Source organism: Anas platyrhynchos, chromosome 1, assembly GCF_047663525.1.
Source record: "Anas platyrhynchos isolate ZD024472 breed Pekin duck chromosome 1, IASCAAS_PekinDuck_T2T, whole genome shotgun sequence".
Taxonomy (NCBI): domain Eukaryota; kingdom Metazoa; phylum Chordata; class Aves; order Anseriformes; family Anatidae; genus Anas; species Anas platyrhynchos.
The window spans coordinates 30,322,658-30,348,361 of NC_092587.1; the positions used below are offsets into that span (position 1 = coordinate 30,322,658).

The 25,704-nt window shown below is 39.3% G+C and overlaps 1 protein-coding gene across 30 annotated transcripts in view; it reads left to right on the forward strand.

Moving 5' to 3' along the window:
• NRCAM (neuronal cell adhesion molecule) overlaps positions 1-25,704 on the forward strand; it is a 150,807-nt gene that overhangs the window by 25,527 nt on the left and 99,576 nt on the right. For 26 of the 30 annotated variants that reach the window (XM_072033756.1, XM_072033813.1, XM_027457206.3 and 23 more), the window contains exon 2: positions 24,327-24,421. The exons of 3 other annotated variants lie outside the window; for them this stretch is intronic. The gene's annotated coding sequence lies outside the window, so the exon portion shown is untranslated. Of the gene's footprint in view, positions 1-19,743; positions 19,882-24,326; positions 24,422-25,704 lie in introns of those variants that run through there. One more of the 30 variants, XM_072033768.1, reaches the window with a different exon arrangement.

Consider the following 25,704-nt stretch of genomic DNA (forward strand, 5'->3'; position numbering starts at 1 on the left):
ACCTTAATTTCTTTGATAGTTGACTTATATTTTAATTTTATTTTTATTTTTTATTTTTTTTTTACCACTCTTAAAACTGACTGTGCTTGGCTGCATTTAAAAAATGTTGAATCTTTAGTTTATCTTTAAGGTCGATCTTGTACCTCTTGCAACGATGGTAATTTTTTGTTGATTGACTAAGTGGATTTATCACAAATTAATCCCTTTCAAGGAACTCATACCAGTTGTCTCATAAAACATAAGCATATCAGATGGGGATGGCTGTGGAATTCTCTCCAGAAAGAACCCGTGAGCAGAGGGGAGCCGAGCCTGGCCTTCCTGGACATGGAGAAGTTCAGTCGTGGGGAAATAACATTTTCATTTGGTTCTGCTCCAGAAACAGGCTTGTGGCCTTTCCTCTTTGACTTTCCTACTCTCAGTGGGTTGTGTCCTACATCCTGTGTTACATCACATTTAAGTCTGATAAAGTATGTCTTGTCTGCCTCCTAGTTTACCATCTGTGGGCAGTAGTTGGGCCTGCTGTGGAAGGAGGAGGTCTTACTGTGGCTTCCTCAGAAGGCCTCACTTGTTCTTTAGCTGCACAGGACCAGGTTCCCTCAGTCTGATATGCTCTGATGGGGCTCTGTCTGCGGTGTAAGGCACCAGAGCTGCTGTGAATTTGAGATGGGCAGCAAGCCATCCAAACTCCAGTTGAAGAATATCATCCACTATTCTTGCTTAAATCTACCACTGTCCCTACCGCTGCAGCCATCTCTTTGTTGGACTGAAGATAAAGTTTGAATTGGTTTCCTTTTCAGAAATCATTTAGTGGTCATATCCATCCATGCTGGTCACTTCTGAACTAGTTCTAGTGGTTACCTTGTTCTGGGCAGGGCAGAGGAGAATTTTGTTTCTTGCTTGTGAGGCAAGTGTGATATGACTTATATCAGGTAATAATGTATATATCCGGTAATAATGTATTCCTCGTCTCCCACCCTTCTCATTCCTACCACATTCCCAACTTCTGGCTTGTTGTTTTTTTTTTTGGTTGCTTCAGGGTGCTTGAGGATTGAGCAGATGTTTCTGAAGAGCTTTTATGTTGCCAAGATCTTATTTTTGGTAACAGTCTGCTTGGAACTTGTTAGCAAATCTGTTCATGGGCTGTGTCCCAGCGTGCATTTGTCTGGTCTTGCTGCAGTGAGTTTCATCTGCAGCCATATTATCCAGATGGTATTTTAACTGTCCTACTCTTCTCCATGGTTGGCCCTCGAACTGTGCTGCTCTGAGCAGTATCCTCAGCACTTCGTCTCACTCTTTGCTCACTTCTTCCTCCTTGTTTCAGGTGGTGACTGAATGCCTTCATCCCTGGGAGTTCTGGCACAGATACAGTGACCCTTCCTGATTAGTGACATTAACTGATTAGGTTTTAGGGCTTTCCCCCAGTCTGTTAGTCAGTTTCTTACCTTCCCATGGGGACCTCTGCAGGTGCCAGAGGGGTTTGGCTGAGGTTCACTGTTGGATCCAAGCCATCCTTATGCATTATAGCTGACAAGCCCTCCTGGATTTTGGGGTGCTGGGTGTGCCTGAAAACCGTTTCCAGTAGCCTGAGGTCCCACCACAAGTCTCAGAGACCTTGTCTGACTGCTCACAGCCCCTCAGGCCTGGCGGGATTCAGTAGCCCACGGCTAGCACAGAGAAGCAGTCAGTTTGCTGTTTCTCAGGGTATCTGAAAAGCTGGTTATATATAAAGCAGCTCGGTGTAAAAGCTTATTGCTGTGATGATGATAGGCATACCTGTACCGTGCTACCTCTAGGGCTGGAAGCAGCAGCCTAGGCCTCAGAAGAGGCCAGCTTGTTTCTTCTGCTGCTGTTGAAATTGGGACCTGTTTCCACACTGCTGAGCATGCCTGGCTTTTAACAAGAGGAATGAAAGCAAGCACAGATGGCTTGTAGGAAACAAGGGCATGGGAAAGATAAAGTGAACAGGATTGTGTTCTTCTGTCAAGAGAGTTTCTCTGCTGAGGAAGGAGAGAATTGGAGTAATGGGTATTTTGAACCCTGCACTGTTTGTGCCTTTCCTGTTGATATAAATTTGATAGAAATAAGTCAGGGGCTCAATTGTGTGATCTGTCATCCAAGACATGTACTTCAGCCCTGCTTGGTGTCCCAGGCTGGAGCATCTGACATCTTCTGGAATAATAAATTGCTGCTTTTTAGAGCATGCAGTGACCTAACTACAAGAGGAGGAATTGAAAGCACTCTTAGACAGAATAAAGGCTTCCTGTGGCTCATACCAGTGCCCTGGGTATGAGAGCAGGATGGGCTATACCAGGTCCAGGAGGAGTGAATGTTGGACCAGGAATGCAATGGCATTAGTGTGTGTGATTATTGTTGTCTCTACTGATTTTGGACGCCAAATCACTTTCTACCATCATTTTTAGATGGAGAAAGGCAGTTGGAACATCAAAATATGTATCTGTAGCTGAAGGTCGCGTATTGGAACGCTTAGCATAGAGAAAAAGGTATGGTGTTTCAGGGTGTGCTTTTTTCATAGAATCATAGAATAGCTTGGGTTAGAAGGGACCTTAAAGACCACCCAGTTCCAACCCCCCCACCATGGGCAGGGATGCCACCCACTAAATTGGGTTGGCCAAGACCCCATCCAACCTGCTCCTGAATGCCTCCAGAGATGGGGCGTCCATTTTTGCCCCATAATAATTTAAAACTTGCAAGTTCATTGAAGCATGGGAAGAAATGAAAAAGCAGAACCTGTGTGAGGCTCAGCAGTGATTCCTATGACTTCCTTTCATTTTTCCTTCCACGCTTCTGTGTAACTTCTGCATTTTGGGGCATGATTAGTGTGCCTGATAGGCATCCTAATTTGTTCATTAAGTAATCATGAATGAATAAACTTTTTTCCCTCTGCTTCAACTCATATGAACTTTGTTAGAGAAAGATAAATAATTTTGTAGCCTTCAGCCTGTAATACCGAGTAATCACTGTTGTCCTGTATTGAATTCTAAGGCATAATATTGTTGCTGTTGCATACATTTCCTCTTTCCTGTGCAAAGCAGGCAAATATGTGCAGGCAAAATACCTTTGTTAAAATAATCAATGAGGTTCAAGATGATTTATAGGAAGCAGTGGGTGACCTTGGTTTGTTGGAGCATCCTTCATTGTTCTGAGGACAGCAAGGCAGTGTGGCACGGCAGCGGGCTGTAAACAGCAAGGGTGTGTGCAGGGTGGTTCACGTTGTAGTGAAATTGGATGATATCAAGAGAGGCTTTTCTGAGTCTGATATTAGGATGTAGGAAATTTTGTTTCCCTGCAGATACAAACACCGTTGTGAGAATATGTCAGGTCTTTGTTAGAACAGGTTTCACTTAAATTATTAAACCAGCTTGAGAAAGTTCTCGAGAGTGTCTGCTGCTTTCCCTTTTCATGGTAAATGCATTGCCTCATTTAAGTTTCTTGCACTAAGAGTAAAGACCTTGGAAAGATTCTTGTGTATCACCAGACAGATGATGCATGTCATAAATATAGCTTTTGGAACATCTTTAGTGTCTTTCTTGATGCAACCTGGACACAAAGATTGATGTTTTTAACTGGCTGGATTTCAATAGACTCACATCACTGTTTGAGCCTAAGATTGTGTGTACATATTTATTTATTGCTGTACTCTGCTTAGTTTTTTCAAAAGTAATGTATTGCAAAATACTGTAACTTATTTTTTTTTTGTTGATGCAGGCAAGAAAAGCACCGATGACATCTGAGTACTGGTTTCAGCATTTTTAGTACGAAGGAGCATGGGGACAATAACTTCCATTTCAGATAATGATTCCCAGTTAATCATTATTTGAGATGTATTCATTAATTCTTTAATACATTCATGTATTAAAAATTCTGTTTTCCTGACGTTTTCTATTGATTTAATAGCTATTAAATTTGACTTGATCTGTCTATGCCTTGCTAGCACGTGATTCTTTGGAAGGCCTCATTAGCTGCCTGTATCTTCAATCATATTCCTTCCATGTGCAACTGGATTGTAATTTAGTTCATTATACTTTCTAGAGATCAGTGATATTTGGTCAATTGTCAGATATTGTTTAACTTAAATGAATTTCCCATCTCCCCCATATGACCTCGCAAGGAGCTTTAAACCTTTATTGCCTTCTACTACCTGACCTATAAATTATTTTTGAGCACAGTGAAAAGCAGAATTCGTCAAGGTGTAAGGAGAAGCATAATTGGTTTCCTTTTTACACAGAATGCTTGTAGTGTCTTTACTGGGAAAAAAAATAAAAATAAAAAATCCCCCCTCTCTCCCCAGTCTTTCATAGGATGGATTTATGCAGGATGGTACCAGTATTCCTCACAAGTTGCTCAAAAATGCTAATATAAAACACTAAACATTGCAAGAACTGATATAGTAAGGGAGTGCGTGTGTACATATATGTGGATGTGCACATACCTACTTTTACCATAAGGAAATCCCTCTGTTCATATCACTAATATTTGACTTAAGAGCTCAAATGAACATCATATGAAATACACTTGTAAAAGTTTGCATTCTTTCAGAATGCAGATTATGGATGTTAGTTCTCCATGTTTCTGTATTACTTTTCCGTTTGGTTGTGAATTGTCTGTTAATAACTTATTTTTCAGTTTCTTATTTTCTATTTATTTAAAATTCTTAAAGGAAATATATTTATATCAGTAGATAAGTTGTTAAACCAGAAAGCGTAAGTAATTTGGTAAAAAGTATTTACCCAACGGTTTTTTAAATAGGCCATAATAACCACCTAAAGCCTGAACTGATTTCAGCACTTAAATATTTTAAGAAACATCCTCAGATTACATCTGTCTAATGGTTTGGATTTGAGAGCTGTATAGCTTTATCCTGGTAATTACATTAATTTGAGAGGTGTGACAGACCTTCGAATTCTCCTCATTTATTTTTGAGCTGTTGACAGTGTGATTTTCAGCACTGTAAACTAATTGGAGTTCACTAATGATTTTCAATTCACCAGAAGTCTCACTAGTATCTTTTTGTGGAGTGGAAGCAAGACAGTTATTGTCAACTATTTCAGAAATAAATAAAATCAAATGCTTGCTTTAATGTAATTAAGCATGTAAGGCTATGTTGATGTGTTTACAAATTCAGAGCCTGGCACTTATATTTGAAAGCTAGAAAAGAAGGTTGAAAAACCCACTCAATATGTAGTGATGAAAATGGTGTATATATGTGCCTTTTAAAATGATTTAGAATATTTCAATCCTGTTTGCTTATTACATTGTTAACAATTAATTATGAGAGTGCGCTGTGTGGATATACTTGCACAGGCAGCAATTTACAGGTAATTCACTTTGTATGAAATACTCCAGCCCTTATTGTGTAGTCCAAACATGGACCTGCAGGTAGAAAAGCCATCTGAGGAATGCCTGGAAGAGATGGCCGCCTTCTCCTGGTAGCAGTGTGCTCAGTGGGCAGCTGCAGAAAGGTCTCTGCAGAGCAGGTAAACTGGCAGAAGGCTTAGCAAGGAAGACTGACCAAGAAAAGTGGAGGGTCTGTAAGCAGTTGAGTTTGTGGCTTTTAAATCTCATGCATCTAAACATGAGAACTTGAATCAGTGTTGAGTGCCTCATCCTCACAATTAGTGCTTTTTTTTTTTTTTTTTTTTTTTTACATTAGGTTTTGGCTTCATTGTGCAAAAAAATCTTCCGTATGATCTGCAGGAAAGCTGAAGTATCAGTTTCAAAGCACCTAGACACTTAGTGTTTATTTAAGGGTTTTTAATGTTCTAAATTTATTATTTTTTTTTTTTAAAGAAAAGGTTGATTATTGGGTTGAGATGTGTCTTTATCTAGATGGGTTTGTAGGCCCCATATAGATAAGCTAAAAGCAGTAGGAAATTCTCACTCTCTGAACTGTTCCCACTGAGTTAAATTTTTATTTTTCTTAAAATATAATTGAAATCAGCAATTGCGGGGAAAACAGTATAGCAACACTTATTTAAGATACAAATCTCCATATATTCAAAGCCATCATTATATTAAAATGTGTTAAACACTCACTATGCCTAAATCACCAAATATTCAAGCGCCTATTTTTAAAGGCAGGAATCGGTTTATCACATAATTGAAAGAATCATATACTCCAGTGTCTAATTATGATCTATTAAATTTAATGACAAATGAGTGTATGTGGTATGTGCATGACTGCCTGGCTTGTGTGGCTTTGCTGAAGGGCGTGTATTGCAGAGTTCCTTAAAAATGTTGTGCTGTAGGTATATGGTGGAGGCTTGCTTTTGTTAAGGTCAGCCTCTTGGGAGTTCTCTATTTAGTGAATCATGTAGGTTGAGTAACGATTAGATGCCAAGTCACGATCTAGCACTTGGAGCTAATTTTACTTCCAGCGTGCTGCTTTTGAATCCAAAGCTGCTCTTGCTGGCACGGCTGTGCTGCAGCCAGGAGCCCTGCTTTAGCTGGGACAGCCTGCTCCTTGCTGTGGGGCTGCTGCAAGGCTCTGAGAAGTGTGTGTGGGGCTGGGGCTGCAAGCTTCAGCCTCTGAGGGCCCCAGTGGCTTTAGGGGATGGCGTGTATGTATGTAGTAAAGGATCACCTGTTACCTGATGCTTATGCTTGTTGTATTCCTGAATTGCTTGCTCTTCAAGATGGGCTCCTAAGAGGTAGGAGCATTGAGACCAAAGTTCAGTATTGCTCGCTGTGCCCGGCACAGATGTCACTGAGCCATCTGAGCAAGCTCTGTGCTGCTCCAGGTCTGTTTGCAGGCTTTCCTCCGGTGGTTCCTAACAGTGGGTGAGGACAACTGTCACGCTGTAATACTTCAACACGTTGAAGAAAATCATACCTGGAGAAGCTGTTACACAAAGCTGATCTAAAATTAGAGCTCTGTTCAAAACTGGAGATGAGTTTTCATGTGTTTTCTTATTTCAACTCCTATCTAGAGTTATTTTAATTCATGTGGGACACATGATATATATATATGGATATCAAATTGCTCAAAATAAATATAACTTGTAATGGTCAACCACATCTCACCCTTTAATAATAAAGGAGGGAATGTTAGTGCTGTCTGCTTTTTAAAGCTGTTGCTAGCGCTTGCTGCAAGCTGTGTTTGTTTGAAAAACTTCAGCCCAAGTAATTCAGTCTTTTCTGAAGATGATGACAGAGTAGAAGCCCTTCTTTAAAAAGGGAAAGCTTTTTTTTTTTATAAACCTTTTCCTTTCTTTCAAAGATTAGTATTTTACACTTGCCTATTATTGGCTGACTGAACTTTCTGTAAATTTCAGCTTGCCCATGTTGAGCAGCATCTCATAACTGAAACAAATACTGGGTCTGTGCTGAGTGCTTTCCAGCTCGTACCTGCAGGTGCCTGAGAAGTCTTTGTTGTAATTATAGTAATAAGATGCTGGGGGCTGGCCAAGTGTGGGGCTTGGCAAAAGAGCTGGTGGTTTGGGGGGGCTGGGAGGGAGAGAAGGGTGTTTCCCTTTGGGTTATAATATTGCTTGACAGAAATATCTAGGGATGAACAGTGGGTAATATGGAGGAGCAAGGAGAGTAAGCAAGAGGGTCCAGGGACTGCGAGGAGCTGTGGAGCTGACAAAAATAATTTGAGAAGGGGTCCTTGGCTTCTGGACAGAGCAGCACCAGGTGACTGACTCAGCACCACTAAGGGCTGCATTTCTGGTGGCCTGGTCACAACCACACTGTGGCATTTGGCTCTGAGTCTCCTCTGGGTCCTAGACAGTCATCCTGTGCCTTACATCAATGACAGTGTTTTAGGAGGAGGCAAGAAGGGTACAGCCCAATGTGTCAGATCTAATGGGAGGAGTGTGGTGCAGCTCACTGGGATGCTCTTGACTGTGTGTGGTGTGTCCTGAGGCACATCAGAGCGGGTCTGAGGGTACAAGGAGTGCCTGAGATGGTGTTGGAGGGCTGTTCTGTTGAGGGAATGAGAACTAAAGCAGTCTTATTAATGCTGTCCAATGCAAACAGCCCTAGAGTGAAGCATTTTCATAAAAAGCTAGTTGAGGGGACCTGTGAGAGCTGTGTAGCGAGCTACCAAGCCATACAGGCAGTCTTGCAGCTCAGTGCTTTATTAAGCCCCTGCTCATGCCGGTGTGAGCATGACAAGTGTTCAGTGAGAACAATTTGGCAAAGAGATCAGCTCTGGAAAGCTGAGGGATGGGGAGACATGGATTAGCTTAAAGGACTGGAACTGGAAGCCTATTTATGCGTGTGGATTTGGAGGAGGGAAAAGGAGGATGGAACAGGTGAGAGTAAAACTGGGAAGAGAGGGGCTACCAGGAGAAACCCTGAGGAAGTAGAAAGCTAAAGCTTGATTTGTAGAGACCGTGACAGTATGTTAAGGAATGGCTGGACAAGAAGAGCTCTTTGTATGTCTCCCATCTCTAGGCTGAAATATGCTTCTGGACAGTGTGTTTTACATAGCTTCAAAGGCTGACTGCAGAATTTCAGGGTCATTGCTCCTACTGCTGTGTAATCTACTGAAGAAGCATAACTTGTCTCCTCTATAGTTGTTCTTTCACAAAATGAAATATGTTTTTTCAAGGTTTCTTTTCAGATAACTTGTGTAGAGGCTTACTGTAGGAGACCTGAAGTTCCCAGGCCTGCTTTTAGGCTGTGGCATCATTTCTAATTTGTAATCACAAATGGCATCACTGTAGTTATTCGTAATGATGCCAGATGATAGAAATTCTCCCTCCAAAACTTTCTCTGAAAATCTGCTATGAAGATGTTGAAAGACTATCAGAAATCTTACCATAGGAAGCACTCAGTCGAAACATTACAATAAATTTGCAAGTCTGATAACTTTGGTCTTATAATGCATGGGCACTGTAATCATTACATGATAAGGCATGCTGACGTTGACGTAATAAATCATCTGTTTATATAAGGGGCAAGGATGAAATTGCTGCTGGAAAATTAGATTTTAATTATTTATATGGCTTTAAGATAACACTCTGTTCTGCCATATGCTGTTATGAAATATACATGGAATTGGGGATGGGGGAGGAGCGTGCATGCAAGGAGCTGACAGGCACACCCACAGCATTAAATATCGAAATCTCCTGGAGAAACATCTTGCAGCAGCTCCCCTCTATCCTAGGGCTGAATTCCCTATTGCTTTTAGCATGAATGACTTGACTTTTCTGCATCCAGCTATCCACCAAGAGCTTTCTGAGTGTTTTTCTCACTCCCGCCCACCTGAGTGGGGTTCTGCAGCCCCAGCCTCAGCCCATGGTGGGGGCCGTGGGTACATAGTCAGCGCTTCTCAACAGCCAGTGGGGTCTGATGTGCACAAATCCCCTGTCCTTGGGATGTCCTTCGGGAAGGTGTAGCACTTGGCAGCTTCTGTCACCTGCCAGATCACTGAAACTTGCTGGGTTTTCCAGCCCTGGGGCCAGAAATCAGCTCTTGTGAAAGTTTGGTTTTGTTCATGTTCCTCTCTCCACCTCCTGGGGCTAAAGTAATCCCCAGGTACCGCAAGCAGAGGAACACAGGGTTTATTTTCATCATCTTGTGTTATGCTTCCTGTTAGAGAAACCAGGTGGCTTCTGTGGATTGCTCACCTTCTCTACAGGTGGTGAAAATTAATTTGATACCCTGTAGCTTTGACAGGTGTTATCAATATATATACTTTGTATGAAAATACATGCACAAGCAAACGCAGATATCTTACTGCAACTTTACGCAGGAAGTGCTGCAGAGTATTTTGTTATCAGCTAGTCAGCCTTGCTCCTTTTTTCAGAGTTTCAATACCCAGGTTCCTGAATTAGCTGCATTAGTTCCAGGTCCAGATGCATTAGTTGCTTGCCTCTAATGAGTAAAAAGGGAAAGGATGTACTCTGCAGGGACTTCAGTGGCTGCAAGGCGTTGGTCTTGAATGGGAGACGAATTTAGACTGTCAGATGTTCAGCAGAAAGTGCTTCTTAAGCAAACACTAATGTATCTGTGTTTTTTTTTTTTTTTTTTTTAAAGCAGGTTTTATACCTTGTGATTCTGGCCACTGGTGATAGCTAAAAATACTTTCCTACTCACCTGGCCTGGGCAGTGGACTGGGAGCTCAGGATCAGGGGCAACAGGCTGGGGCAGGGTGCTGAGTACTGGCAGGGAGACGAGAAGCAAATAAGCCTAGTAGGAATGTGCAGAACAGTGTAAAGAATGACTTTATGCTACCATGCTGTTGTCACCTACTTCTTTTTGTCTTTTGTAGCTTGTGTAATTGTCATACTGGAGTATATCATCTGCTGCTGCTTTGTAGCCCTAAGTCATTTCAGCTCTCAATATGATGTGTAAAATAAGAGCTGCTATTCCACTTTGCCATGTTAAATGGTGTATTGAAGCTATCAGTAAAAAGGCTTGTTGTAAAAGTCTTGTACTTAATCTATATTATTCAGAATTTTTAATTTTAGTTTTGTGAATAAGTTAGTTGGACTTGCATTTAACATCTCATTGTGCTCATTTGATTAAGTGTCTTTATAGCACAGGCAGGATGAAGGAATATTTACTTTTTTTCACCAACTGACTGACGCTGTTTTTCTGTTTGTCATCTAAGTTAATCAGCATCATTTATCTGGTCACATTGAGAAGGTCAGGGTCTTTGTAATAACAGACAAATTGTTTTTTTTAATAACAAAACTGGCCCCAGTGTCGGGTTCAGTTTAAACAAAACTAAAACTACCTTCTTAAATTATGAAGAAAGTAACCTAAAAGCTGTCAGTATTTTCCCATGATTGTTTTTACAAATTATCTTTTGAATGATATCTTCTTTTCTAAAGAGATCTTCCTTGAGTTGGTAGTGTTGAACTGTCAGCAAGGCAGAACTCTTCAAACGTCCTCGGGAAACTGGAAGTTGAAAGTTAAAGCATTCAGTTCAAAAACTTGAATCTACCTCAAAAAAAAAAAGTTCAAATGCTCTTTAATGTTTTGTTTTGATAAAATAGACACCTTGTCAGTGTTTAAAGTCAAAATAACATTAAATATTTAATAACACTGCAGCTTTATCTTGCTGTGTGTTTTAAAAGCTATCTCAGAACTTCAAAGTATGTTGGTAGCTCGCTGTGTTAATCGATATATGCGTATAAGTCCTTTAAGGAACCTGCAGACACTATTTTTTTTTCCCCCTTTTTTCTTTCTTGAGACTGTCTGAATGCCAGTTCCTGCACTGGATTTGGCTTTATCAAAAATATACACTTCATCTCTTGCTGTTTGTAGCATTTTGAAGAGTAAAAGTATGTTTTTAAAATCACTTGCTGCTTGTCGTACTTGCCCAGTATTATTATTTTTCTGATAAGGGGGACCTGTGCATGCATACGAACACTGTCTGTGATGATGGATTATCCTAGACCACAACACCGTGGCAACAGTGGAAAAAGAATTTGATTTCCACTTGGAAAACAGTACCATAGCAACATTGGAATGAAGTAGACTTTTGGTATTATTTACTAGATTACTGTAGCATGACTTCAAGCTCCTGATCTTTGCTTTTACTTAATCATCCTTTAGGTATTTGTAGCTTTTATGCTCTACACCACAATTCTTACTGTTTTCAAAACTAAAAAGAAAGAATTGATACTTAGAGTGGTTGGGTTTAGGTTGAAGTATATCTTCAACACCCTACCCCCGCAAAAAAAAAGAACTTAGCAAAGTAAAAAATATATTTGTAGAACTTTTGGATTTCAAAGAATTACTAAAAGAATTATTAAAAGCTTATTCACCATGTATTCACTAAAAGCTAATTCACCATCTACCTGCATAATCATGTCTTATTTAAAATCAATACAAAATTATTTTCTAAGAACTGAAAATGTAATTTGGAATAGGCTAAACTTGCTGAAGGTAGTTTCCTAATACTTGTTAGGCTTTTGGGGGTTGCAGTAACATAGCATTTTGTCCAACACAGCCCCTGAACCACTATATTCCTTTATTCTTAAGGTCCACTTCTTCAGCTGGTGAAAGCCACTTATTTGTGGTGCTGCCTAAAAACAAGCTGAATAAATCAACTCAAGTATGTTGTAATTATTAGATAGCTGTGTTTTTAATTAAAAACAACAACAAAGTGTCTATATGAGCATTAAGCACTAGTGTGAATTCTCACCCTTTTCTTCCATGCAATATGCGTTTTCCCTAGTTCTTAATTTCTTCTTAAAATCTGGTCTGTGAAGATATGAAGTAGTATTGTCTGTCTTGACATATACTGGATACAATGCATTAAGGTGAGTAAATCAAAACCCTTTGTCAGCAAGAAAGGCTATATATACTCACTAACAATGTCATTATCTTCCTGATTACTGAAGAGGATTAATCTATTTTCAAGAACATAATTCAGTTTTTCATCTATTTTGGATGAGATTTTTCCTTGACTTCAGGAGGCAGAAAAAGCCCTGATTAAAAAGCAGTGCTAAATCGTTGTGTGTAGTAGGTTAAAATGTGGGCCCTATGCCATGAGCCTAGCAGTAGCCAGGTCTGATAATGGGGTGACATCCCTGTATACCTGGGTATAACTTCAGGAAGGATGGATTAAATACATTCGTACACACAACCCACACTAAAATAACTGTGATCAAAGGCTGACTTTTCCAGTCAATATTAGAGAAATATGTGAGGATCATTGGAAGGAAAGGCTGGCATAACTCATTGGAACTGGGCTGCTTTATAAATGGGTAGGGGTGTTCAATGCAGGTAGAAAAGTAAATTAGGGGACTGTGTGATGAGTGGCTGATAAAGCTTTAATGAGCTATTCGGATATCCCTTCTGTACCATGATTTTCTTTGTGTGACAAAATAGTGATTGATGTTAGTATATTGACTGAAGTTGCACATCAATTTTACTCATGCCCTTAGAAGTCCCAGAAAGGGAAGAAAAAAACAAGCAAAACCCAACCTTGCTGGTAAAATCATTTGATTACTGTATATTTTGTACCCTCATCAAACTTTGAGCCTTAAGGCTGCATTTGTTACATGCATGTCTGCCCTTTTGAAGGGGAGCATACTACACTTGTTATCTCGTCAACCTACTGGAAATACATTGATTGCCAGGGCTGCAGGCTCTCTTGTGCAGCCAAACCCAGCCTGTGTATGCAGAACTGCGCTGAGTTTGTAAGGCAGATAGCTGATTTGCAATCCTATATATGGCATACAATTTGGTAGTCAAGTGCTTAAAAAGGATTATACTTAAATATAGAAATGATATGTAAATGAGATTCCTCCTCCTCCAAACAAAAGGCAAAGTAACGTGCGGATCCCCCCCGGCAATGGCTGTGGGCCCACGTCAGCGCTCCTGACGGGAGGAGGAGGCCGCGTTCCTGCGAGCGGCGGCCTGGCTTCAGGAGCTCATCCAGCAAGCTGGTGGTCCCTGGTGGTGGTTACTGTTGTGGGGTCATCTCTCCAGCTGTTCCAGCACTTTCTCTGTTCTTGCTGAGCCAGATCCAAATGAGCTTTGCTGTACTGTAGGCAAATCATACAGCTCCAGCCTCCGAGGGGCAAGAGTCATGCCAAGCACCTTCCTTCTCAATCCACTGTGAAAGGAGAGCGGTACATCTGCTGCTTGTCACCTGGGGCAGGCTTTAAAAAACAAAATAAGAAATCCTTATGATAGCCTACCCTTCTTTGAGATGGGAAGATGGTGATTGACTTTGTCTTGCTGTTCTGTAAAGAAAAACACTGTAATGGTGTAATAAATGTCAAAGCAAAACTTGTAAGTAGTTAATTTGCTACTTCTGCATATGTATTTAATAAGACAATGCTTTACTGAGTTTTGCTGCAGATTTCCACTTTTATTTTTGTGACATAAGCATCTGGGTTGATACCAGCAAAGATCAGATTCCTATGGAGACTTTTAGATTTTTATTTTATTTTTAATTTTTTTAGACTGTAAGAAGTCATTTGACAAATGTGTGAAGTAAGGAAAAAATTATAAAGGGAACAACTTCTCTGGCATTTTTAAACAGTGATAAAGCTCATTTTTGTGTCCATATTTCATCTGTTACTGTACAGACTACAAAATGATGTAGTGCATGCAAATCAAAAACCTGCTGAGAGTTTGGGCGTGTGGGAAGTTGGCTGTAATGAATCTGATGTTAATTATTTTAATCATTCATATTAAAATGTTTTAATAATGATTTTATCTCTTAATGAATCAAACCCTCTTCTTTACTTTTAACTCTCCTTTTCTGTGCTTTTATGTACCTGATACATCCTACAGCTTTTTTCTTCATCATTGCTAGTATTTGCATACTGCATTTTCTTGCTAAAACAATTTTTGGGGTGTGGTTTTTTTTATTATTCAATTCACCTCTGTTGCCATGTGGATTTACTGTCTTTAAGGAAAAACTGATAGTCCCAGTCCCATTTGGCATTGCTGAAGTGAAGAAGCCACTGTTGTGGCTGCTGCTTGTTATTCTTTCAGTACATATTGTAAAAATGAAATATTTACTCTATATGCATGCAACACAAGTTCAGATAAGTTAGTGGCTACACCAAGTAATTTCATAACCTACAGAATATTTATTAAGTGTACCCTTTGATACAAGGGGAGACAGAGAGTGTCAGGCCAAATTTAAGGCACTGCTGTGTTTGGGTGCTTCCAGGTAACACTTGGACAGCTCAAGCATCCCAAAAGGCTTTCTGCAACCAGAGAAGACTTGCTATATTTCCGTTTTTTTTTTTTCTTTACCCTTGAGCATGGACTGAAGACTGTATATTCCAGAATTTCCAGAATCTTTATTCTTTATACATATATATTTGCTGTACATTACATACATAAACGTATAATTTTTCCTTCCAAGGATCAAGATTCTAACCTCCTTCTGTGGCTGTAATCTCCCTTCTTTTATCCTCTTTGCATTCTCCCTCTTACTTGATTCAATTCAATCTATTTCTGTGTAGTTGCTGTGAATTTATTCAGGCACTAGATGTGTTTAGGAGGGCTTTAGTTTGCAACAATAGAAGTTACTCTGCAGCATCAGCAAATCTGTTCTGTTGCGGAAACTGTGGTTGTTTTTGTGGCTGCTGACAAATCCCCTCATCCTGTGGTTAGGAGGTGCATATTTGTGTACACATGTACTGTGTCTTGGTGTCCTATGTATTTAAACAACCTCCAGTTGTTTAAAGGCTTCCAGTGGTCAAGGATGCTCCTTGTGCACAAAGAGGAAAAGTAAAACATTTTTTTCCCCCTCATGACAACTGATAGAGAATGCTACTGGAGAAAACCTTAGAATAATTTAAGTCGATGCTGTGAATCTTGTTATATGACTTCTTCATCAACTGTAGTATGAAAGCAGAAAAAGAAACACTTATTTTGCATCTCTCACAATACTAAGTGGTATGTTCTATAGCTGCTAAAATAATAAAGTGGTTGAACCTTGAGTTGTTTGAAGAGGACTCTTCTCAGTCTGGAATCACTTCTGGGAAATTTCCTTGACAGCAACTCTTTGTGCTAAACAGATTATGTTTGTGTGGGAGCAAGGTCTCACTCTGTTAGTGAAATCATAAAACCATAAAATGGCTTGGGTTGGAAGATACCTCAAAGACCACCTAGTTCCACCCCGCCCTGCCCTGGGCAGGGACACCTCCCACCAGACCAAAAGCCCCATCCAGCCTGGCCTTGAACACTTCCAGGGATGGGGCATCCACAGCTGCTCTGGGCAACCTGTGCCAGCATCTCACCACCCTCACAGTAAAGAATTTCCTCCTTCCATCTAATTTAAAGCTGCCCTCTTTTAGCTTAAAAAGCATTATGCCTTGTCCTATCACTACAACACCTGACAAAGACTCTCTCCCCAGCTTTCCCGGAGGCCCCTCTAGGCACTGGAAGGCTGCTGTGAGGTCTCCCTGGAGCCTTCTCTTCTCCAGGCTGAACAACCCCAACTCCCTCGGCCTGTTCCACTAGGAGAGAGGTGCTCCAGCCCTCTGATCATCCTCATGGCCTTCCTCTGGACTCATTCTAATACTTCCATGCCTTCCTTGTCCTGGGGGCCCCAGAGCTGAATGCGGTACTGCAGGTGGGGTCTCACGAGAGCAGAGCAGAGAGGGAGAATCACCTACTGTGACTTGCTGGCCGTGCTTCTTTTGATGCAGCTCGATAATCAAACCAGTAAGAGTCTACATCACTAAAGCATTTGAGAAATTATTTTTCTGTAACTGACAAGTTTGACTTGTACAGTAAGCATTAAGGAAATGGAGAAAGGAGAGAAAAAAAAATCAGGAATGATAAACAGGACATAAATACAAAGGTGGTTTAGGAACAAAAGTAATGGGTTATTTGGGCCTAATTTAGAATTGCTTAACCTGCTCTGCTCACTTGTTTCTGATTACAGTAAGTAATGACTGGCTATGTATGCCATAACATCCTTTTGTATGTTTGAAGAAAAAATAAAAGGAATAAATTATTACTTATGAAGTGACAGCAGTGTGTTTAATAAGTCCATGAGATCTTAGCTGTAAAAGCTGAAATTAGTAGAAGTTAGGATGATATTTTAAAGTAATTTTGTTACATAAGATGACATCTTCCTTTTCATATGCCTTCATAAACTATCAGGTTTACAATCTTTACAAGTTTGTCATAACATATTTAATAACATTATTTACATAAGAGAAAAATAACTTTTTTTTTTAACACATTAAGTGTCTATTTCCTACATATTTCCTAATACTTTTTTTATTATGTCTTAGTTTTGACACAAAACAATCGGCCTTATAGTTTGTTGTTCATTTATGTTGAATATTGTGAAAACATATTTTACTCTGTTGTTTTTATTGGAGGATCTTGATCTTCATGATTTACACTTCATAATATCACTTAATGCTTATATGTCACAATATTCATCTCCTATCCCAAATATTTGGAATGCCTTTTGGGAAGAAGGATCTACAGTTAATAGTCTTTTTATGTCTTAAAATGCCTGGGTAGATATGTCAGCATGCTTCAACTGTCTTTGGCCAGGTTATTGTTTCATGTCAGATGATTCAAATCTGCCACTTCTTTTCTTCTTGGAATATTTTACAGTGGCCTTGGTGGGTGTAACTGCCTGTGTTTTTAGCATTTTGGGATCCTATGCCACATCCCTGGATACTTTTGAGTTACACTGTCTTTTAGAGTTTTAGATCTCACACCTTTTAAACTGTGAAGCAAAGTTAACTACTGAGCTACTTGAAGATCTCAGCTGAGTATTAACACTAGCTAAATTTTGGTGTAGTATGACTGTAGCCTCAAGAAGTTTAAATGATTGGCGGCTTTTCCTGAGTATTGTCAGAAGTCTATGAAGTGTTGAGGCTATTCAGGACAGAAAACCAAAAACCCACAAAAAGGAAGATGGATGAGAAATCAGTATCATCAGGCAATTGGTAGATGTTTTTCAGAATATGAATTTTCTTCTTTTTACCAGCAGGTTTCAAAGCAAGGAATTGTGCACTGTATGTGCACATCACAGGTATTTTCATCTTAATCAGTTCACTCGGTAAAAAAGTGGTTTTGTTAATATTTTTAGTTAGTATTTGTTAATACTAATATTTTTTTCTTATATTCTATTCTTCTATTCTATTTTATTTCCTAAATTCTGTAGGAAGACAATCCTAATGGCTATATTAGTATAAAGTCTTCCTTAGGCTAATAATGTGTAAATGATAATAGGTGATAATAAGGTGTAAAACAAGATGCTATGGGTAATATTATAGTTACTAAAAAGTGTGCATATCTCAGTGAGCATTTTTAGAGGCAGATATGATTATTTCTCTTGAACAAAAACTAGCTGCTATGACTGAAAAACTTTTCCTTATAAAAATGTATTGTGAAGTAAGAGACCCAGTTCACAGGGTTCTTTTTAAGTCTCCATCACAAAGACTGTTTTATTATGATAGCTGCCATCCTGACAAGCCAAGTGACAGATCTTGCTGTGGGTTTTAAGCTTTCCATTAAATATAGCATCCCCATTTTTTGAATGTTTTGAGTAGCCCACTGAGTAGCTACTGTCTGAAAAGTACGAGTCGCAGTAGGAGGCTGAAAGGGAATGGGCCTCCAGAGCATTTAGTGTTTAATGGCTCTACAGCTGTAGTGAAGCAGTGTGCAGAAATAATTCTGATTAGGCTTGGTCAATCAGACAACAAAATTGGACCTGCCCCTTCGTCTTTCAGCTCTAAAATTCAGAAAATAACTTCTGCTTAAACCTAGTTAAACGGAAAAAGTCGGTTCAATCGGTTATATTTTAGCTAGTTTCTTTATGAAGTGTGCTGTCAAAGGCGAAGGGGAACAAGGAGCTGAGCTACTGCAGTGGCAAAGGTTGCCTTTTTCATGTGAGGACTTCATTTTGGAAGGAATGATCGAAGCTACGGAAATAATGATTTTTGAGAATTAAGCTTTCATTAGTGTTAAATGTTAGTAAATGCAAATAACAGATTAATACTGTAGCATGTTTGTGGTGTAGTAAATACCTGATTATTTACAGTTTAATGCCAGCTGTTGTCATTAGAATATACAGTTGTAAATGTGCAATTAAAAAGCAATAACTTCGAGCAGCAAAGAAGCCAATTACCCTTAAACAAACTTCGAACAGTGTTGCCTAATAAACACTATATTATTTGATGATAAACCTTCAAATCAAAACCAAATTGCCTGGAACTCTAACTTCTGTTTTTCTAAGATATTTGCCTTCTCAGCTTAGTTCTCTGCACCTCCAGAAGCATGCCACATGTGGGAAGTGTGAGCTGAATGAAGATGCCCTGGTTCTGTGTCGTTAAGTTGAGGGGGTCAGGTGGCTGCCGTCATTACCAAACCTCATTGGCAACGTGCTTTGATGGAGATTCTTCTGTGTCGTGCTTTTGTGAGGAACAGCATTGTTCTAAGCAAGCCTTGAAAGCTGAATAGGTTTCAAAGGAGCAGATGAAGTTATTGTTCAGCGCTAATGCCGGTGCTAATAAATGCTGACGGGATTCTGAGGCTGCTACCTAGGAATGGCTGCAACCTCCTTAAACTGGACTTAACAACAAACTAACCAACAAAAATGTCTGGCTTTGCAGAGCTGAAATGAAAGGTTTTAATAGGGTTTCTTTCTTTAGGAATTGGAAAAAGCCACTGTTTTGTACCACTGTTGCTTGAAGGTAGTTTCTTGAAAAGCAAAGGTGGTTCAGAGACTACTGTGATGTCTGAAATCAGTGGCTTCCTTGTAAAATGTTTTCATTTATTTCCTGGGATGTTTATATTTTATTTGTCATGGAATTTCACCTGACAACATAAGTAGTAGCTTTTGCAAGGGTCTGCTTCTCAGATGCAATCAACGGAGAGCAGAGAGCTGCCCACTGGCAAGCCACTGGGTCCAAAGGACGTAAAGGAAAGATGGAAGTAGGCAGCTCAATGGTAGCTATTTAGGGGGAAATTCCAGATAAGGTAGGATCTGGATCCAAATCTTTGATTTTACTGGCTGCATTCTTTATGCACTGTGTACACTGAAAAGGAATACATACATATATTTATATTCTGTAGATAGAAGAAGCCATTTACTCTTGAACAGAATACCTAGCTACACTGAGCATCATTTTACTAAAAGGCTCATGCAGCTAAGCAGATTTAGCTCTGCTTTTAAATAAATACGGGGAAATGTTTAACCCCCATTGTATGGCCACAAAGCCCGTGCTGATCACACAGAAGCTTGGGAGGTCGAGGACAAAGCCATTGGCTGCTGGAAAGGGCTTTTTGTGCGTGCTTCTGCACAGCGCTGCGACAGCGGGGCTTAGCAGCCGACTCTTGTCAAGATTACAACGTGGAGGGGAGCATGTAACAAATTCTTATCTCCTACTAACAAAACAAAAGGGAAAAAAAAAAAAAAGCAAAACAGGAAGAGGACTATACAGCTATATGCACAAGGTAATGGCTGATTTCTCTTTTCTATTCAGATTCTTCTTGATCCCTTACGCAGCTGAGATTTGTGTACCTTGGTATCGGTTAGTCTGATTTATTTGAGTAGCGGGAGCATGGGGAAATGGAGGTTATACCTCTGAAAAGGAGAATAGACCTATCCTGTGTAACTTACTGAAACATTTAACTTTGGTTAGCAGTCTAGGTGTTGAAATCAATACAGTATAATTTATATCCATGGAGGAAGGTCGTGACTTTGCAACATATTAAATATTAGATCGAAAGTAAATTCTGTTTTGAGGACTGTAATATAATGAACTCATTTATATAAAATGAGTATGTTGCTCTAAAGGATATTAATAAAAACTAGCCTGAACCGCTTGCATTAGAATATGTGAGCATGTGTGTATGGAGAATGAGAAACTGAACAGTTATTTTTGGTGAATTTCCAGGATATATATTTTTTTCCATTATTACTTTGTCAGAATCATCTGGGGTTGAGCACTGCCAGGAATAAGATAGATATGACAGAAAGATGGATCACCGCCCTTATCAACCACCAGGGTAGTTTCTCCTCTTCTGAGGGCTCCTCATCACTTCTTAATTCTGAAAGAAGAAATGACAGGAGGGTGAATACTGGAGCTCTGCAGTATTGAATTGCATGAAACTGTGCTTAAATGCACTAAGTATATTTTATATGTCATAAAGCAAATATTTTTCCAGGTCCCCCTTAAAATGTATTTGACAATACTTAAAGATATTTAATGAAAGTAAAAGGAAAATGCATTATATACATAGTGTGTATAGTATTAGTTTTAGGAGAAAGCTACGTATTGTCTCATTTTACAGCTTTCTAAGGTTAGATTAATAACATGAGAACATTTTAACTTTTTAATTGAATATATTGAGTACATTTTATCTAAAACCATTTGGCCAATCTGATTATAAAATAGAAGTGGAATTTTGGTATTACTATTTTTTACTTTTGAACTTTTTTGTATAGCTTTGTATTACAATACACACTGTTTTATTCTAAATTGTACTTTCCTAGAGTCTATCAACACTATTAAATGTTTTTAAAGCAACACTATGTAAATTTTAGTTCACAAGTTTTTAAATGAATGAATACACAATAAACATAATGATCTAGTGTGTAGAAATACATTTATATTTCTACAACATCCTAGCAGCCAGTTTCATAAATAGAAAATGAGCAGTTACCCCCAAGTGCATCTAATACATTAAAAAGCATATTTCACCAAATCTGTAGACTTAATTATAAAAATAACCTTGTTTAGAATGTTTTTAAAACATCTTTTCTGCCTACCTTTTATTTATTTATTTTCAATTCATGCTAACTCCCTCACTTGTGACTGTTCTATAAGGGTACAAATGCTCCTCTTACTCTCAAAAGCAGACATCTGGTTATTTGTTTACATGTTTGGAGATGAGAGGTTCCTGGCTAGAATGAAATAAATGTCACTTCACCTGTTGAATCCCATAAGATGATGCCACCAAGCCATTCAAAATATCATCTTAATGCAGTTAGCATTGTGAATAACAATTCAAAGTTTTAGCTTAACTGTCAGGCAGGAAAAAGAAAAAAAAATCATATTTGTAATCTGAGATTGCTTCTGTGCTTCATTACACCTGAGTTGACTTTTGGAGATGCAGGTGCTCCTTTGTTCACCTTTTAGAGAACTCCTCATGCTTATGAGTTCACTGGAGTTAGGAGCTTTTGTTAAGCTAAGCTCCCTTCTGAAAGAAAGTGAATCACATCACAGCAAAAGAATGTGATCCTGGACTGTAAATAGGTTACAGCCATGGATGCCAAAAAAGAACTATAGCAAATATTTATTTTTGGAGCAGAATGAGTGTAGTCCAGACATCCCAAGAGCCTGATATTCTGACCATTTCATACGCAACAGCTGAAAAAGTTTGACTGTGCCTCTAATACAGCTTCTTTTCTCTTACTAAAACACTGAAAACTGTAATGCTTTGTAGTATGTCCCAAACAATATATATCATTAAGTAACAGTATTTAGCTCAGAGGAGTAAAGGGAACTGGTTGTTTTTTTCACCCCTTCTTTTGATGTGTGTTAGGGCTCTGGGAAGGATTATCCACTGTGTCAACATTGATCTATGGCTCTGCAGAGTTTGTTTTTTTTTTTTTTGCTTTATGTGAAGTCTTACACACAAGCTGTCCATCCTGGGTCTAACATCACACCTAACTTTTACACCTAGCCCTTGAGGCTGCAGCTTTTTTAATGGTACTAACATCCAGACAGGGATAAATGGGATAAACTCCTGTCATTGCATAGGCTAACATCTCTTATAAAACATGCTGGCCATGTTCACCCAACGTGCTCTGAGTTTCATCTGGGTACCGTGATGTCCCTGTGGCCCTAATACACAGCTAGTTCATGTTTGCAGTTCAGAGCATCTCAAACAGGGAGAGCTGTATGGCAGCTCACCAAAGGGATGAGTCTGCAGCATGGTGTTACACGTGTGGTGTGTGGGGGCATGGGGTGTTTGTGCAGACAGTGCTTTGAAGGGACTGTCTCAAACGGAGACTCTAAACTTGTGCAGTCCTGACAGTATGGCCCTTCAGAAGTGGCCCTTGGGCTGGAGAGTTCCCTTACACGTCCTTGGGTTTCCACGTGGGGGAGTGAGTTGGTGGCCAAACCAGCCAGGAAGCAACGTGAGTGGTAGGGTAGATGAATCTTCACGTAGAAGTTGAATATGTCTGATTAGTGTCATACCTGAGCATTTTGGTCAGTTAGGAGCCGCATGCTTGTAGCAGTTCGGAAAGCAAGTTCACTGTTGCCTGTGGCTGATACAGGTCCGGTTGGGGGGCAAGCAGCTGTTCCCCCCAGAGAATATGGGTAGGGAAGGGTTTGAGTGCTTGAGCGAAGGTGAAGGCAATGAAGTGAATTTCACCCTGGTGAAATAAATGCTAGATATCAAACTTCCAACGTGACAAAGATAACATGTTCTTTCCAGTGCTTTATTATGTAAGAGCAACAATATGATTTGAAAGAGCAGGGTGAAGAGCGATTTATGAGAACAGTGCATTTTGCTACTGTAAGAAACAGTTATAAGAGAGTTTGTTCAACATTTAGGATTTTGCCAGGTTACAGAACAATTTAGCAATAAAAATGTTCTTTAAAATACTCTGAAAGAAACTTCGACGGTGTTATCAAATTAAACCAATCTTACTGGATCACTAAGTTTGCAGTCTCTTGTTTCATCCTACAAGATGGTGCTCATCTGCAGATAAGAGTAAACAATAAGTTTTTCTGCAGATAAAATTTGTACTTTTATGTACACTAAATAAAATAGCACGTGGCTTGACTGCAGAGATGCTAATCTGGTGCTTCACTTCGTCACTGGTTCACTGAAATAAAGACTGTAGGTGGCAAGCAGAGCTGAATTTGCAGATGAGCAACATGTGCTGTAAAGCCAGAGGACTATCATGGGAATCCTCAGTTCTAAATTTTTTGTAGCTCACTGTCAAAATTTGTGATCCTACATGAACCATACTCACGTGTTCAACTCCACGTGTGCTTAACTGTGAAAAAATAAACAGCCTCTTTCTCAACGAAGCCTCAAATATGTCTAAAATAGGGTGTTAAAGTAACAAAGACTTGATAGTGGTAGTGCATGCACAGTTCTCATGAATAAATGAGGAAGGTCACAGCTGAATTGAAGACAAGCCCTCACCTGCTGTTTCCTCTTTCCTTGTATTGTGCTTTTAATGTGGGGGGTTGGCTGGAGGGGGAAGGGTTGTCTGTCTCATCCCTCAATTAGGATTTAGGATATTCTCCTAGAAAGCATGAGATCAGGCAGTTTATGAATAGGCTATAAACCCTGATCTCTTGCTTTCTGGGCACGTGCTGTGACCAAAAGCTTTTCCTGCAGTAGAGGCTTGCTGTCAGTGCTGCTCTGACCTCTACCAGCTGATTTCTAAGTAGAAGCTTGGGCATCTGTATCCCAAAGCACACTGCAGCATCTGGTCTTGAAGAGAGAGAGGTACCCCAATGTGCCTTAAGTTACTGAACTTCAAAAAGATGTTGTGTCCAGTGGCTTGGTCAAGTCTTGGGAAGCACTGACTGTTTTTCACTGACACTGTAAAAAAACCTGTATACCTTTATGGGTGGCCTTGTTTGATCGGATGGGTCTGTTTACATTATTTTGGGGAGCTAAATGCAAAGTATAATTTTGAAATCTATGATACTTCTTTTGTTCCCGATGCCTCTTATTTTTCCTTAAGCCCAGCATATATAAATTAGTTCCTAGTACAATGTCATTCCTCTTGACATCACTTAAACCATACCTGATTTAGCATTGCAGCTATATTATGAAGACATTTCTGAGGTATTTGTTGTAGTTTAACAGTGAATGTAATTATTGACCTGTATGAAGATTTCAGGTTCTATATCACTTTTTTGCAGGCAAGACAATAAGGTAAAAATCTGCCATACAACAAATAAGAAAGAAGGAAAAGTAATTATATAGACCATCTGTCTCAGAAGTTATTTGTACAAAGGTAAGATATTTTTTTCTATTTAAATTTTAATTTCCCATGCCAAATATAGAGAAGAAAAGCTACTGGCATTAAGTTTTTCTTTATTAAGTTTCTTCTTTCTATAGCTTCTTTTAAGTACTATCAAGATAGTCGTATTATGCTTTTAGCTGCATTTCCACATTTGTTTAGGTTAACAGCTTGTGATTAATATAATTTTTACAATATCGTCACAGCTTTTACCTGAATAGCTCAAATCAGATACATTTACTAGGAGAGCAGCTATAAGTATTTCGTAGCTTCATATAAATAAAGGAAGGCTTAATCATCTCAGATGTGCCTTGCTGGAGAGGACAAGTGTCGGGACAAGTTAACTAGTAAACAAGTGGGTCTGAAAAACAGAATTTAGAAGGGACTTAAAATATTTCTGTACCAAAAGAGTTTTTTCTTCATGATAGATCACAGATTTGGTGGTGGAGACATTCTGAACTCTTCAGTCTCATGGTTTAGATCCCAAGGTTAAAATGCCTGTTTTGGAAGTTTTGAAATAAGCTTTGATTTTTCTTTTCTTTTTTTTATTATTTTTTTTCAATTGCCCTCCAACCCCTCTGTGCTCTTGTATTTCAATTGAATAACTTTCAGTATAAGAACAGAGATAGCCTTACTCGAAGTCAGAAGTAACTGCTGAATAGTTATCTGTGTTTTAATATCTGAATCTTTTGAACAAAAAATCTGATTTTGGGGTCTTGAATACAGTATTGTATGCAGTCTGCTAAAACAGACTTCTTTCATAGTGCGTAGGCATGGATGGCTCCACAATGGTTTATCTCTCATTTATGTGTTCAAACAGAAGGGACATCTGAAAGTGTCAATAATAGGTTTAAAACAGAGAAAGGAGAAGATAGACACTGAAAAGTTTTGACTTCTGAACTGTTTGCTGGTGGTGTTTCTGAAAGTAAAACTTAGTCCATCTTTTCCCTCCAGCAAAGGTACTTTAATCTTTCAGGGATCTTTTCTGAAAGTGTTCTTGTGTTAGTCACTCAAGAGTTAAACGTAGCTTTGCATAACGAGGACTGTTACTGTAAGGTTTTGAAACTAGACTGCTCTGAAAAGATAACCATTGAAGATTCTGAAAGGCTTTTTGGATGGTAACCAAGTTAAGGAAGCTCTAAGGTTCTTTGGCTTTCCTGCTAGCTGCTTTCACTCACCAGGATCCTGGCACCCTATCCCTGTGCCCTCATTGCCTCCGTAGCTCCAGTTCTTCTGTCAGGGAATGCCACCATACAATAGGCCCCCTGGGGCTACTT